A 12,867-nucleotide genomic window follows, 5' to 3' on the forward strand; every position below is an offset into this window, starting at 1 on the left:
ACTAAATCGTTAAAATATGCTCATCCTATTAGCATTCTCTTTGGGTTGCATTCACCGCTATCCTCCGCTTTGTGTTTCACTGTTTTTATCTTCCTTTTCTCGTAATGTTTCGTGTTTTGTTTTTAGTTTCCGATCGCGTAGCGTTTGGAGGTTGTTTTTTGTTTCATATGCTTCTACTCCCTTTATGCTTTTTTATGCTTCCACAAGACAACTTCTCGCGGCACCGACCACCACGCGCAAAAGGGGTCTCTTTCGGTTCACATACTCTTAATAACGCTCCACGCACACACACACGTAAGAGAAATGGAAGTGCGCGCTGCGTAAGATCTGAGGAGGGCGCGCGCGCGCCCCGTGGAACCACCGCCGGAACCAGGGTGGCCGGTGGGAAATGATTTGTCAAAAATTAATTTGTGAGTTACGGCAGGCAGGCAGGCTTTTATGCTTTTGCTTTTGCGGCCCCGGCCTCTCCGACTGAGAAGAAACGGCGCGCGGAGCGGGTGTGCTGTGGTTGATTTATTGCAAACAGATTTCCCTCCGAAAAACCGAAAAACGAGACCCGGATTCCCCCGGCTTGCCGGCTGGCCGGGAGTGGGGAGCCCGGGAAACGGGACGGCCTTCGAAAAGCTCGGTCGATCGGATCAACGACGTTCATTCTCTTCCCATCCGACGACGACGCCGAAGAAAGCGGCCGCCCGAGTCCATAAACCGAAAACGGGGGGAAAGATGCTAATGGGGCGTAAAAGGTGCAACTCTCCCAAAGCCTTTCTACGACCCTCGCCCCCCACCGCCCCAAAGACTTTGTTCGGCGAGTGGAGCCGAAAAGATCGAGAAGCAGACGGAAACGAAGCAGAAGCCGCGAAGACCGGCCGAGCGATCTTCGGCGTCCGGTAAGTGCATTAGAGACTGACACCGCGCCGATGTTGCGTCGTCTCGAGCATAAAGCCCAGCCTCGCTGAACGGAGGGTAAAAACAGCCGAAAACCGGTCCCAGCGAAGCCGACAATGACCGTGCTGGTGGCTAGAGGCCGGCTGCCTGGCCGCCCGACAGGCGGACAGATAGCGAGCATAAACTGATGTTATGTTATTCTTACTCATCAGCATCATCAACGAGTAAACATCAATTTCACGATCAGAAACGATCATAATCATAAAGAACGAGCCACGGCGAATGGGGCCGTGATTTCAAACCCCCCGGCGGCCACTGGCCCCTCGAGACCACCACCCGCCCCTCGCGGACCAGCGGAGGGTTTGTTATTTCGAGGCGGACGAGGCGAGGCGTCGCCGGTTTTTCGATTTCATTTCGATTGTGGTCCACTTTCGGAGTCCGAGAGCCCGAGTTTTTGGGAGTTGCTGAACTGTTAACCTCGTCCGAAAGTGCTGGTGGTGCGCCTCCTGGTGATGGGCCGTGCATAAAGCTGATGTGTTCCCGTTTTTTTCTGTTGGCCCCGAGCTTACTTTGGGCCACACACTTGAACGAATCGCACTAACGAATCAATACACACCCCGAAGCGAACCGAAGCGGGAGCGTTGTTTTGATAATGTTGCTTGAAATTCCGCAAACACCCAACACGAGCCACCAAAGGTTCGCGATATTCTATGGCCCCATTCAGCCTGTTGCGGTTCATTTTGATAATGCCCCCCAACACCTTTGGCACAGTGTTTGGATGGTTCAAAGGCGCTTTTGAGTTGAGCTTTCTTTTCTGGTATGCTCATTTCTCTTTTGCTGCTTTCAACTTGTTTTCTCTACTTCTTTACTCCGTTTTCTGTTAATTTTGCAACTGTTTGTTGGCTACTTTTACTCTTATACTATCGTTTTACACTTCTACAGTGTCCTTGTTTTCGTAAATAGTTCTAATCGTTTCTTTTCAATGTTCTTTGGTAATTTCTTGCACCGCTTTCCTTCTTCTTGGAAACTTTTTACTTCTCCTGCTTTTTCAATTAGTGTTCATATCCTTCACTGTAGTTACGGGTTTCTTTCGAGCATTTTCTTCATCACGCAATAAACTTCTCCCCGATCCGCGTTGCCCTTCCCTTTGAATACGCTTCGTGCGCTATATGCATTCCACAAACGCACACACACCGGGAATCAGGGGGAAACATAATTCTCACCCACAAAAATGGGGTGGCCACCTTTCGCTGGACCTTCCTGCCTTCCAATGCACCTTCTGCTAGGCCACCCGCCGGTCAAAACTCACGAGAAGGTCAGGCACATCGTTACCGCGCGCCGAAGCCACTGGCCAACGGGAGATCGAAAGATGAAACCCTCCGGAGACCTCTCGCCGGTGTCGGTGTTGTTGGTTAAATAAAGGCATCCTCGTGGTCGCCGCCGCCGCCACCAACTGGAAGCCTCCGGAGCAGCAGAGGGAGGAACGGGGTGCGGATGGAATAAATCTCGATAATTTACGAAACTAGCGCGGCCCGCGGAGAGCCCATGGGCTGCGCACGCCAATCATCCTGTGGAGCCCACGTCGCCCACGAAACTCCGGGGACGCTCTCTTCCGTCCGTCCGTCCGTCTGGACATCCTTTGGGCGGCGGTGATGGACAGAGGGCAAGTAAACAAAACATTCGACGCCCTCCCTCTACGCCACCACACGCGGGCCCGATAATTTACGGGTCCCCGCGGACCACGATGATGATGACGGCGATGATGATGATGACCAGGGCACGACCACGCAGCAGAGAGAGGATGCGATCGTCTTTCGATTCCGTTCCCTGTGGCCCCCGCGAGTGGCTCCAAGGCAGAAAGATAACTACCCCCAGAGTCTCTCTCTGTCTAACCACGGAAACGATCACTCTCTGGATGACACCGGGGAACAGTGCACGGGGACGGCGCGGGCTGCTTCATTTCGAAGACCCCACCACCAAAAGGGCGGACACAACAATCGTGGAACGGACACTCGGGGGCAGGGAGCAAAAACCCAAAGTCAAACACTGAAATTATGTTTCATTTTTCGTGAATTCAAAATTGTATTTCATTCGGTTCGCTTCCTTTTTTCACATCTCTTTCTCATTTCATTCTTCCGCTTGTTCTAGTTCTGCTTCTTTCTCGCTCTCTTTCGCTCTTTCGGTCAATCCCTCCCAAACGTGGGAGGTGACTTTAGATTTTCGCGCTTTTCTTTACTGTTTTGTGTTTGTTGTTGTACACTTTAGACCTGCTCACCCAGCCGGAGCTTTACGATGGGAGTTTGCTCGGGCTTTTTTTTACTGCTTTCCGCGCGCACGGCGTTCGCTCGTTTCGCTCTCAACGCGTGCGCTCGCGTTGCCCTGTTTTGTAATAAATTACTATCTTCTAGTCGAAATGTACAAATTGGAGCGAGTTTACTAGTTGCCCTGTCTCTTGTCTGCCGGTTTTTCTTTTCAGTTTTACTCAGTTTGTTCTGTTCGTTATCTTCTTAGCTTCTTATCTGTCTCTCGTTCTTTCTCGTTTAGATAGTTTTCTATTTGTTTTGTGTCAGTTTTCGAGGCTTCTTTTCGGAGGAGTGTGTGTGGTAACTGGTTAATTTACTACAATAAGTGTGCCTTTGTCTCTCTTTCGCTCTCTCTGTGGGGTTTTTAATGTGCGAACGCATCGTTTGATTTGCTTCTGCTCGTTTTTCTCTATTTCTATTGGAGTATGTGGTGGTCTGTGATGATTTTTGTTGTGTTTGTGTTGTGCATCTTCTTTTGCTTCCGTTTTAAAGTTCTTTACCAATGTGGTTTTTTCGCTTGTTTTGTTACTACCTTTCGATTCTTGGTCGGTTGTGGTTCTCTTCTTGATTTCTCTCTTTCTATCTATCTAGTGGCTTCTCTTCTCTCTCTTTCCTCCAAAATGGCACCAACATCTCAACATTAACGTGAGGAACAACTTTTAGTGAGTTTCTGTGCTTACTGCTTCTGCTTCTTCGCGTCAAGAGCTCGCCCTATCTCATCTGCGGGTGTTTGTTTGGGGCCACCGTAATGACGCAATAAGAGTACAATTATGGAACGGATCAACAGAGAGAGACGATACACAATTACGCGTGATACGTGAGGGGCGAGCGGGCGCGCGCGCGAGCGCTTGTTAGCATTTCCTTCACCGGATTTCGGTCGGTCGGTTTTTTTCCCGCTGTATCTCTCCTTCAACATCGACAGCAGAAGGGTCCAATAATTTTCCCTCCGGGTGGGTCTACCTGTGATTATCGCGAGGTGCGTGAGGCCTTCTCCACCTCTTCGATTCGATTTCGGTTTCCGAGTTCCCTATTGGGGGGTGGTTCTTCTATTGGGTATCGCATTAATTTCCGCGCGCTCCGAAGCTTCCTCAATCCAATCCAATTAAGAATAATTTTGGGCAAATTGATCGATCGCCCACTAACCCGCCCGCCAAACACACACCCCACGAGTCGGGGTGATAGGGACGGACCCCCAGCGCGACAAGGATTGGGTGGGTGATGGTGAGAAGGCCGTACATAAAAACTAGTATCACGATCATATTTAAGTCATAGGTCATACACGTTCTAATGCGCATCGTGTCGTGTCGTTACTGTCCTTTTCGAAGTTCCTTAAGCCTACTAGACAAATGAAAATCGGGATCTCCTCACGTGTGGAAAACTATTTGGCAAATGAGAGCTAGTTGAGGCGTGGAACGGAATAACATACACGAGGGCGACGGCCCCAGCCCAGGATCAAACAGGATCACGATCGATCGACACTAACTACCGAGAAGTGTTGTGACCCCCCAGGCAACAGTAGAGCTCATCCTGCGACTTGTGCCTCGTGTCTTCACCTCATATCTAAGCCCTAAGTCGAGAAACTTAAAATCAACAAAATTGACTGCTGCCGTTCCTGTGTGCCATCTCAGTGGACACCCGCTGTGGTCTCAACAACTCGCTTCTTCTGACTATGAAGATATATATACCATATATAATTAGGGGGTCTGTGTGTAACTTATCGGCAAGCCTAACTTAGTGCGTTTAGTAACTTGTTCATCTGTTTGTTGTTGGACGAAGTCCTATTTACAGCAGTCTCCACACACACACACCGACCCCGGGTCCCGGGTCAACTCGGGTGTGTGTGCGGTTCTTGTGGGAGAATTGGGAATTGCCTAGACTAAACACCGTCCCATCTCCGACTCTCTCTATCCCTCGAGGGGATTCGTCCTCCGCATTACACGAAATAAGCTCTGCCGTTGCGACCCATCTGGGGCGTCTCGGGTATCGTGGAGTACACGTGCCCGAGTGAGGCACTGGAGCGGCTCATGTTGTAGTGCTGACTCATCGGGGCTTCGTAGTGCTGCGATGACGCGGACGACGATTCGTCCTCCGTGTTGCAGGTGCTCTGCGACGGTGTGCTCTGCGGGATGGCCACCGACCCGGGCGGGGCCGGTGCGATGATGTGCCCGGGACCACCGCCTCCGCCCGGCATCATGGCCGCCGCGTCACCCTGGCAGCCCCCCAGCGAGGGACTCTGGATCTTGCACCACTGATCGAGCGACGTCGGGGCGGGCGTGTAGCGCAGGTTGGGGCTGCGCGTGATGTCACCCAGCTTCTTCGGCGTCCGGTCCTTGCTGACGTCCGGCAGCGCGTACCGCAGCTTGTCCCAGAACTTGCGCTCCCCCCAACACGCCACGGTGCAAGTGCGGATCAGCAGGTTCATGATCGGATCGAGAGCGACAATCTCGACCGGAGCCGTCAGCACGATCACAATCTTGTGCCGCCGATAAGCCGGCCGCACATTCTCGATGACGGACTGGAGCGCAACCCGGAACTGCGGTTGGGACCACTCGTTCTGCAGGAAGTTCATCGACACCACCAGGATCACCTTGCGGGCTGCGTCTGCCGCGCTCTGGAGCGAGTCGGCCAGGAATGCGCCCGGGTGGACGTCGCGGTGGTGGAGACACACGGAGTACCCGTAGAGCTGCAGTTCGGCGCCGAGAAGCCGCCCAACGAACTCGTTGTCGTGGACACTGTACACCACGTAGCTGTCGTACAGTTTGTCCGTGTCCTCCTTACTCGCCACGATGATCGGGTCCTTCACGAGACGCACCCCGTACCGGGCGTGAGCCCACAGCCGGACGTCCTGCCGGAACACGCAGGCCAACGCCACGATGAGGGCCGTGCCGATGATGGCAACGACGACGGCGGCCAACAGTGGCACGTACCCTCCCCCGATCAGTCCGTGACCCATCAGCACTGTCCGGTGCACGGTCGGCGGGGCTCCATCTTCGTCTCCGACACCAACGCCAACTCCGACACCCCCAGCAACCTCGTAGTCCAGGCGGTTCTCACAGCTCCCGAGTGCATCGGCCACCACCCGGCTGTCGGTGCATACCATACGGCTCAGGTCGAAATCGCCGGTGACCTCACGGATCCAGCGCTGCAGCCGACGGAGCGACTCGCAGTCACAGCGCCACCGAGCCCCACCGAGCGAAACCCGCGTCAAGGAGCCGGTTTCACGGGCCGCCGCAAACGCCTGCCACGGCCGGAACTCGCTGATCCGGTTGCCACTCAGATCGACCACCTCCAGGAAGCGCAGACTCTCGAACGTGCGCTCCCCAACGAACCCGATCGCGTTCCCGTCCAGGTATAGCTCGTTCAGGTTGGTCAACTGATCGAACTCGTAGCCCCGCAGTTCCGGCAGGAAGTTGCTCTCCAGGTGGAGAACCCGCAGACTCGGTACCCGCTAAACGTGCGGTTGTGCACGTTCCGGATGTTGCTCCCGTTCAGGTAAAGGACTTCCAGCTTCTTCTTGCCAATAAATTGATGGCTCCCGAGCTGCTGCAGTTCGTTCCATCCAGATAGATGGTGGACGCGTCCATCGGGATGTGCTCCGGTACCTCGGTGTAATCGGCCGCCCCACAGTCCACGATGTTGGTCTTCCACGTGTGGTCGTGGTAGCAGCTGCACCGCTCCGGACACGTCATCTTGCAGTCGCACGCGTCAAAGTCGCAACAGTGACAGGTGGCGAAACAGTGCGTCTCGTACCGGCACAGGAAGTCGTTCGCATTCAGGTCCATCAGCGGCCGAATGCTGGCACCCCGCTCGTGCTCCATCGTACACATGACCGTGTCCAGATCCATGACGCGCGGGTGCTGCCGCAGGTGGGCCAGCTTGTTGATCCCCTGCAGCCACTCCATCGTGCAGTCGCAGTGAATCGGATTGTCGCTCAGATAGAACAGCGGCACCTCCCGGTCATCACCGACACGGGTCAATGCCAGGGCGCCAATCTCCAGTTTGCGGATGTAGTTCCCGTACAGGACCACCTTCTCGAGATTGCGCTTGCTGAGGAACGTACCGGCGGCCACCGTCTCCAGCATGTTGTTGTTGAGGAACAGCGTCTCGATGCTGTCCGGGATCGATTTGGCGTCGACCGCCGTCAGCCGGTTGAACGACACGTCCAGCATCTTGATCTGCAGATTGTTCAGGTCGTAATAGTTGCCCAGCTCGCTGATGTTGTTCTGGTGCATATCGAGCCACTCGAGCGACGTCGGGAAGTGCGAGTAGTCGAAGATGCGGATCTGGTTGTCCGACACGTTCAGGAACACCAGCGCCGGGAGTGACGTAAACACTCCGCTAATGTCCTCCAGCTCGTTCGCATCCAGCCGGATGGCACGCAGAGTCGGATTCGAGCTGAACGCCGACTGGTCAATGTGCCGGATCTGGTTCGAGGCGAGATTGAGCACGTGTAGGGACGAAAGGGTCACGAAGGCATCCCGCGAAATGTTGGTGATCCGGTTCTCGACCAACCGGAGGCCAAGCAGCTGCTCGAGGCCCTCGAACGACGCGTTGTTCACCGTGCTGATGTGGTTCTTGCCCACGTCGAGCGATTTCAGGAACCGCAGCTTACCCAACCCCTCCGGGATCTCCTTCAGCCGGTTGTCATTGAGGTTGAGGTCGTTCAGGTTGGTCAGATTCTCGAGCGCCCGGCCGTGGATTGACTCGATGACGTTCGACGCGACGTACAGCTGGTTCAGCACGTACAGCTCGAAAAGTGGTGCTGTTCGATGCGCTTCAACCGATTGTGGGACAGCGTCAGGGCGACCAGGTTCTTCAGGTCGCTGAACGCGTTGTCTGCGATCGACTCGATCCGATTCGCACCCAGATTGAGAATCTGCAGACTGTACAGCTCCCGGAACACGTGCCGATCGATCTTGGTCAGCGCGTTGTGGCTAATCTCGAGCACCACGAGCCGCTTCAGCCCGGCGAACGTGTCCCGGTTGATCCACTCGGACGTGAGCTCGTTGTGGGACAGGTCCAGGATCTCGAGCCAGTCCAGTCCCTCCAGCAGACCTGGGGCCAACACGGACAGGGAGTTGTTCTGAAGGTAGATCTCGCGCAGTTCCCGAGTCGACTGAAACGTCTCGGGCGGCAAAGCCACCAGCTTGTTGCTGGACATGTTGAGGACCTTCAGCGATCCGAGCCCAACGAAGGACCGGTCGGCTAGGGCCGTCAGGAGGTTGTCCTGAAGCATCAGCACACTGAGCGACCGAAGCGAGGACAGCCCGTTGTCCGGCAGGGACAGGAGATCGTTGTGGGACAGATCGAGAACCTCCAGCACGGTGTTGCAGGCCTTCCCGGGGGCCGTGGGCCCGTTGCCCCAGTCGGAGAACCCGAGCTGCGACACGTCCGTCAGCCGGTTGCGCGTGAGGTTGAGGTACCGCAGCGTGAACAGCGGACAGAACACGTCCGTCGGCAGCGACCAGATGTTGTTGTCGGCCAGATCGAGCCGCTTCAGCTCGGTCAACCCGCGGAAGCTCTCCGGGTGGAACTCCATGTTCATCGCGGACCAGTCGGTGTTGTGGGTGCGCAGCGACAGCGACTGGAGGTCGCGCAACGTCGATAGCACCATCGAAGGCACGTACTTAATCTTGCAGTACTCGATCTTGAGGTCCTGCAGCCGCTTCAGGGTGCCGAGGAACGCTCCCGAGTGCTGGTTCGCCTCGAGCGAACTCTCGAAGAACAGGATGTCGCTGCACTCCAGCTTCAGGGCGTCGATCCGCTCGATCTGGTCCGCGGTCAAGTTGCGCATCAGCGTGTCCGTGCCGCCGATCGTCTTCAGCTTGCAGGAAAGGACCGTCGTCACGCTGACCTTGCCCTTCTTGCCCTCGCCGTCAGAGGGCGCTTCGTTCAGCACCCGCTGCCACTTGCAGCCACGCGGTGCCACGTCCACCCGGCTCATCAGACCCGACCGGGCACGACCGACCGACACCAACGCGGCCAGGACCAGCACCACCGCCAGCAAGGACATTCTCGAGAACTCCATGTGTGTGGTGATTGGATTTGCTTCAATTGACTGCCGCGACTCGTTATCTTCTTATCTCCAACTTCCGGGGATTCTCTACACACACACGCACACGCGGTAAGTTACACTTTAGTAGGCGACGGCGGGAAGGCGTACATAGAACAACGAATTTCGCTCACGCACACCACCGAACGCCGGCGTACGCGACTTCCAAACACAATTTTCGCACGACTCAACGGATCACTAGAAGAGGGCCACAGGGCGGGTGGAAGCGGGAAAACGAAAAGTGTACCGAAAAGAAAACGGGGGATTTTCCGCAGGGTGCCGAGGACACACCTCACTCGGAGGACGCGTTTTTCCGAGCGGGACACCAACAGTAGGCTGCGGCTGCTGCTGCTGCTTGGCGTCTTCGTTGCTGTGGTGGTTGCTGAGACAGCGCAAGCGGCATCATGGCCGACGAGGCTTTCGCTTTTCCCACGGCCGACGACACAGAAGGATTTTCCTTCAACTTTTCCACACGTAACTCCCGGGCAATCGCATCACTTTTTCAACGTACGACACGCTTTTTTCATTATTTCACTCCCTCGGCCCGATTATCACGGACCCCCTGCTGCTGGAGGGAACAAAATTCGATTCCTTCTTCCCGGAATCCGGGCAGCGACACTTTCAACGACACACACACGCAGAGTGGCTGCCTTTGGGTTGGCGTCTACACAATTCCACGAACTTTAACTGAGGCACTGAGCAAGAACGGAGGTGTATCCTGTATCGCGTAATTGGGAACTTCCTGGTTTTTGCCACAAGTCACAAGTTCGAGTTAGAGTAGGATTCGCGGTCCGACTGTTGGCAATATAATTTGTAGGAGACCTGTTTTCGATTATTCGACTTGCGCGAAAATATCTGTATCGTAACAGGACACGTAAAATTCGAGGTTAAGCGACGCGCGACGTCCTTCTCCGGCAAAAGTTTGAAATTTTCTGAATTTTTTTCTGGTTGTTTCTCTGAGAATACCAACTGATTTATGAACCCAACTTTGAACCTACGATCCTGACTTTCAAACCTGACCAGTTCCACGAAAAAACACGAAACGAGCCGAAATGCAATGAACGCCGCACGAAACGAATGACGTTTCGCCGTCGGGCGAATTGAACCTCGCCGCCATGTTCATTTCGCTAGTTCATCGCGATTCATCTTTCTCGCCTTTCGGAGGGGAAAATTGTATTTTCTCTCTTTCGTTCCTTCTTTCCTTCATGTTTCCTTCTCGTTCTTCACGATGCAGACAAAAAAAACGTCAATTTGTCCGTCCGCTTTGTGTTCGTCCTTCGTGGCGAAGAAGCGCTGTGTGCATGTGTGCGTGTGTGTGTTTTCTTACCACAGAACTTCACTCTTCTTTGTTTCTTCTTCGATTGGGTCAAATATATGTTGCGGCCTTCTACGAATCGACTCTCTTGAAGGAGGAAAGGTCCTGCTGCACACACACACATCGCCTTGACCCGAATAACTGGCCCTCTCTAATTCTCACACGCACTCCTTTCTTGTACATATCGGGGCTAATTCGCAGCAGTGGTCCGCAGCCTGGTCCGGAGTTCCAGGTAGGACCAGCCACTGGAATCCTTTGCCGCAGCTCATTTGGTTGCCCTCCCGCAGACACTTCCTTGCATCATCCACGTCGGGGTCGAGAATTCTCAGACATCCCACAAAGCACTCGATACAAAGCTTGTTTTCTGTGTTTTAATAACTTTATGTACTCAGGGTTTACTAAACAGGATTCTCACTAAACACTTGTTCGACACTTCCGCTGTCACGTGTGTGACCACTGCGACCGTCCTCTCGATACAGCAGAACCCGCTCTCTACGGTGTAGCTAGGGTTGGGTAATTAAAGCAAAACACAGCCAATCGGACCGCGAATTTGATGGATTTGAATTTTTTATCATTTTATGGAATGCAACAAAATCGGCACCACCGCCTGCATCTCCCACCTATCAGCGACATTGTCGAAAGGTTGCCCAGGACGCTGTCCTCCCGTTGGATGATTGGAAGCAAATATTTTGATAATGAAGACGATAATTAGGCTGCAGACTGCTGGGACCGGCTGGGGCCAGGTTTATGATACGTACGGAGCATAAAACAACGCACAAAAAGACCCAGCGCAGGGAGTAATCATTAATCCTTCATTCCCGCCGGGGACACGAGGCGACACAGGGGAGAGATACGGATGCGAAACAAACGCACCGCGCCGCGATGGTGGGAATGAAATTTGCATATTTTATGTGCAGGCCACGCCACGGCCACTGACGGTCATCCCCCGGGGGGAGGGAAAGGCTTTGGGACGTGAGCAGCCGGGCAAAAGGATTCCGCTCGAGTGGCTCCGGTTCCAAATCTTCACGCAACCCGGGGAATTGACGAGGTGTTAAGTGTCTTCCCTGTGTCACGGGACAGGGCTTCTCGAGTAGTCCTGCCGTGAATGTCCTGCTCCTGGTTTGGGAAGCGTTTGGTTTTATTTGATTAAAATAAAATATGTAAATTCAGTGAATAATTAGAAACCTACGTATGAAAGAGAGGCGTTTTGGTATGGTTTCTCATAGCATTTAAATATATTAAATAATGTCAACGATTACCGCCTTCGATTGGCAAATTTGGGGCTAGTAACTAGTAACAAGTAACTATTAAAGTCAACAAAGAAAAAACTCGTTCCATTTTACAGTTTTTCTTCGATAAAGGCGATGTTGTTTATGGTGCCGATACTGTTTGGTTTCGAAACTGACACAAAATTTAAAAACCGTGAACCGATCCATCGAAAATGGCCACAAGCAGATAAACTAGTCACGACTTTTGCTGGCGAAGAAGATCAAGGATCGCATGCAGGTCGTCGTTTTCTCGACAGCAAGATGGCCTTGTCACGATAATCCGCTCCGTCTACAGCCCAGCCTTACCCAACTTGAGGCCAACGGCAATCAACCTAATAGAATAAGTTGTCCCAAAGGAAGGAGATGACTCTAAAGTGACTTAGCGGACCATCGTCGACCGTAGCAATCCCTTTTTTTCATCTTTCTTCCCAAAGATCGTCCCAAAATCGGCTTGCAAATTGGCTTAGCCCGTCTTGGCCCGAAACAAATCTTCACGGGTCCCGTGAGCGGGGCCCATATCTGCACAATCGCAACATTGTGCGGAATGCGCATTAATGCTACGTTGCGTAGCACCTTTTCCGGAGTTTTTCTTAAACGCTCCTTGAAGCGCACAATGCACCACTTCTCGTGATAGTCACCATTCCGGCTGTCAGTTCCTTTTCAAGTTCCACGCTGCACCGCACCTCAATTGGCTGTGACAGTGATGGCGTGCCCGGTGACAAACTCCCAAACGGTGACCGAATTTCCGCCAGTTCTCCGACGTTGAACTCACACAGCGCGCACCTCCTTATGGCCCGGAAGCGGACAATTGAAACTCTAGCGAAATGCTGGGTGCACGCGATAAACATCTCCAGATCCTTGCTGTACGGCGTCCGGATCCCATCGATCTCAGCTTTCTGCTGCGGCGGCCTTTCTTCGGGACGAAGAGGGATCACTTTATCCGTTCGAAAATGCTTGCGAGGGTTTTAAGAAGTTGCAAAGAATTGGAAAATCCGTGCGCAACTTCGCCACATGCTTTGACGCGGTTTCGGTCCGTGAGTGCCA

At 53.6% G+C, this 12,867-nt stretch overlaps 1 pseudogene; it reads right to left on the minus strand.

Annotated features, from left to right (window-relative positions):
• Nucleotides 1-5,121: 5,121 nt before the first annotated feature.
• LOC128267603 (toll-like receptor Tollo) lies at nt 5,122-9,216 on the minus strand (annotated as a pseudogene).
• Nucleotides 9,217-12,867: the final 3,651 nt, after the last annotated feature.

Source organism: Anopheles cruzii, chromosome 2 (assembly GCF_943734635.1).
Source record: "Anopheles cruzii chromosome 2, idAnoCruzAS_RS32_06, whole genome shotgun sequence".
Classification (NCBI taxonomy): Eukaryota; Metazoa; Arthropoda; class Insecta; order Diptera; family Culicidae; genus Anopheles; species Anopheles cruzii.